Here is a 4,105-nt window from a genome sequence, read left to right as displayed (position 1 = left end):
CAGAAGGATGAATTGAGTTTCACTGGACCAAAATCAATGTTTTGGTATGGCAACGCTCCGTCTGGCGCTCTAGGGGAGAATCTGTCCCTTGCTTCCTCCAGATTCCAGTGACAGCCAGCATGCTTTGGCTTATGGATGCATCACTCCAATCTCTGCCTCTGTGGTCACATTGCCCTCTCTTTTTTCTGTCCCTGTTGTAAGGATACGTGTGATTGCATTTAGGGCCCAACCAGATAAACCAGGATAATCTTTCCATCTCAAAATCTTGAATTTAATCATATCTTCTAAGTCCTTTTTTGACATATTAAGAAACATTCATAGGTCCCGGAAGTTAGGACGTGGATAGATTTTTGGGGAGTCATCATTCGACTTACCACAGGATTACGTGGGAACACTTTGCACTATCTTTGAAAGCTTTCCGTGAGTTTAAGACAATTCTAAAGATAAATCACTGTTTCAAATAATAATTAAAAAATGGTTCCAACAGGAAAAACATCACCATCAAAGACAGACGTGAACCTATGTGTTACCCCATAACCAAAAAAACCCACTGCAGTTGAGTTGATTCCGACTCATGGCAACCCTATAGGGTTTCCAAGGTTGTAAATCTCTTTGAAAGCAGACTGCCACATCTTTCTCCCACAGAGCCGTTGGTGGTTTTGAACCACCAACCTTTCAGTTAACAGTTGATCGCTTTAACCTCTGCAAGTATCAACATGACCCTGTTAGTACATTTAAGCACAATCTCACATATACCGAAATATTGAAGGTCTAATCATTTAGAGACACAAAAGAAGACATGGGTGCACATTTCCAAGGATAGCTTTAGTATATAACTGATATTCCAGAAGATAAAATTAAATACATAAGGATTATGTATTGTAATAGCATATTGAATGTATGTTAGGTTTATTACTGACAGATGTTTGTCATGTTTACATTTTATATGGACATTTAGAATCATTGAAGTTAATTGTATAATTTTCCAAATGAAATCAGATATTAAAATTTTAAATTACCACGTATTTAATGTCTTTTTTATGATTTGCTAACTAGTCGTTATTTGCCATTTAATAAGATACCATTTCTAAGTAAAAATTATGAAATCAAGAGATAATCCAGTTGATAATATGAGTTCAAGAAAATCATTGTGTCCAAAAGTAGGGAGTGTAAGCACTGAGTAAGGAGCCCTGGTGGTGCAACTGTTAAGTGCTCAGGTGCTAACAAAAGGTTGGCAGTTTAAACCCACTCAGTGGCTCTGCAGGAGAAAGACTTGGTAATCAGCTCCTGTAAAGAGTACAGCCTTGAAAACCCTATGGGGCAGTTCTACTCTGTCTTGTGGGGTCACTATAGTCATAATTGACTCGACAGCCCCTAACACAACATGCACTGAAGGAGAAAATAGGTAAAAATATTTCAACAGAGCAGAAAATTAGCCATGACTCTTGAAATGATCTAAAAATCTATCTAGAAGATCTATATTATGGGTAATACGCTGTAACTATCAATGGTTCAAAGACTCATCATACCGATACACTTGGGCTTAAAGCTTAATTCATTTATCCAAGTATTTAACAAATATTTATTGAGAATATACTATAAACCAGATACTCCTTTAGGTACTAAAGATAATGTTGAGAAAAAAAAAAAACAAAGCCACTGTTCTCACGAAGTTTACACTGTAGTTGGGGGAAGTAGATAACAAAAAAAGTGAACAAATAAATATGAAATAGGGGAGTGTTGATGAGGGCTATGAAGAAGAATGCAGGGTGACAGACAGAGTGCCTTGGAAGGGGAGAGACTTCTTTATAAAAATGGTCAAGGAACATCTCTATGATAGGGTAACATTTAGGCAGAGACCTGAAGGGAGTAAAGGAACGCTCCAATCTGAGAGAACAGCAAGTACAAAGGCCCTGAGGCAGGGTCATGCTTGGAGTTGTCAAGGAATAACAAAGAAATCGGTGTGAATGAAGTGGAGTGAAAGACTGAGGAAGTGACAAGAGATGATGTAACTCAACTAAAGTATCATTAATCATTTCAAAGCATTTGCTGACAGAAAGATGTACAACATGATTAATATTCTCAGTGTATCTTTAAACAATGTGAAAAGTTGATAGTACTGTTCTTAGGTGCCATTCTCATTCAGGTATTATATTTCTGGGCATAATGTTTTCTTTTTTCTAGACAATAGGCTTTTGAAGAGGTAAAGGTATCATCTCAGGAAGTGAAGTTCAGTGTGGGCCTTAAAATGTGAGTTGATGAGTGGAGAAGATCTGAGATGAATGAAATTTGGTCATGTCGATCCCACAGTGTTAAAATCCCAATCCTAGAGACAATTTTGCCTTCTCAACAACCTTCCTGAATGCGCCCTTGACCTCCTTGTTCCTCAGGCTGTAGACCACAGAGTTCAGCATGGGGATGACTATGGCATAGAACACGGATGCCATTTTATCCATGTCTATGGAGTGCCCGGAGCTGGGCTGTAGGTACATGAAGATAACTGCCCCATAGAAGATGAAGACTGCAGTGAGGTGGGAAGGACAGGTGGACAAAGCTTTTTGGTGTCCCTGAATTGAATGTATCTTCAAGATGGTGATAAATATGAACAGGTAGGAAATCAAGATAACTAGAAGAGCAAAAAAGACATTGAAGGTTGACATAAAAACAAGAATCAGCTCCCTAATGTGTTTACAGAGCAAGAGAGAACCATGACCACTGGAACATCACAGAAAAAGTGCTGGATCGTATTAGACCTGCATAAAGAGAGACTGAATATGTCCCCAACATGGAAGCAGGCATTCAGGAAACCACAGATATAGGAGCCTATGGCCAGACGTGCATATACATTGTCGTCATGGTGGTGGTGTAATGCAGGGGATTACACACTGCTACGCAGCGGTCATAGGCCATTGAGGCCAAGAGGTAATTTTCCACGGTGACAAAAGCCACAAAAAAGAACATTTGAGCAGCGCATGCATTAGGAGATGACATTGTCTCCTACAAGGAACCCAGCCATGACCTTAGGAGTGACAGCTGAGGTGTAACCAAAGTCCACCAGAGAGAGATTACTGAGGAAAAAGTACATGGAAGTGTGAAGATGAGAGTCCAGCAGAATCAATACCATCATCCCCAGGTTCCCAAACAAACTGATGAGGTAAATGAGGGTGAACAAGATAAAGAGAGGGATTTGAAGTTCTGGAGCATTGATTAGACCCACTAGGATGAACTCAGTCACCTCTGTACTATTCTCCATGGGAACCATGACATGCCCTGCAGTGGTGTGAAATAAAGGAAAATTGGTAAATGGAAAACGTATTTCACTGAAATTAAAATATGTACGTACTCCATTATTTCCTTATTTCATCATGACATTAATTTGTTCTTCACCATTCTCTGATCTAAAACATGGATTAGACCAAAATAAATGGGTGCGTAAATTATCTATATAGACTGTGGAACAGAAGATTCCTCACAAATCATATGGTCAACTTCCCACTTTTGTAAATGAATAAACTGAGGTGCAGAAAGAAGTTATAACTTATCTCAAGTCATATTTTCAATACAGACATTGCCCAGATCAGATCACCTGAGTCTATTAACAGCTTTCATTTATATAATACTCACATTTAGATACTATTCTAGGCTATTTATTTTTAAAATTTATTTATATGTTTAATGTGTTTATATATGTTTAATTCCCTCAACAAACTTATAAAAGGTTGATTATTTTGTGTAAGTTTACATGAGTTTCAACTGAGTGAAGCTCTGGACCCAGGCAGAACGGTTACCATGACCCATGCTCTTAACTGGAATGTAATTAAATTTAATTCAACTCAGTTCACATTTACTCATTGTGTCCATTACCAAGCCTAATGTGTGGGGTTGCACAGTGAAGTAACTGAGATATATATATATAGGTATATCTATATACACCCATCACTCATCTGTCAGTTTGTCATACTGTGGGGGCTTGCGAGTTGCTGTGATGCTGGAAGCTATGCCACAGTATCCAAATACCAGCAGGGTCACCCATGGCAGACAGGTTTCAGCTGAGCTTCTAGACTAAAACAGACTAGGAAGAAGGACCCAGCAGTCTACTTCTGAA

General features: G+C 38.7%; 1 pseudogene; it reads right to left on the bottom strand.

Moving 5' to 3' along the window:
* Positions 1-2,312: 2,312 nt before the first annotated feature.
* On the bottom strand, positions 2,313-3,262 carry LOC101350931 (olfactory receptor 5B2-like; annotated as a pseudogene).
* Between the last annotated feature and the right edge of the window lie 843 nt (positions 3,263-4,105).

Source organism: Trichechus manatus, unplaced genomic scaffold, assembly GCF_000243295.1.
Source record: "Trichechus manatus latirostris isolate Lorelei unplaced genomic scaffold, TriManLat1.0 scaffold00240, whole genome shotgun sequence".
In the NCBI taxonomy this organism is placed as follows: Eukaryota; Metazoa; Chordata; class Mammalia; order Sirenia; family Trichechidae; genus Trichechus; species Trichechus manatus.
The sequence above is the reverse complement of the archived record's forward strand: the minus strand, read 5'-3'. Positions and strand labels throughout refer to the sequence as shown.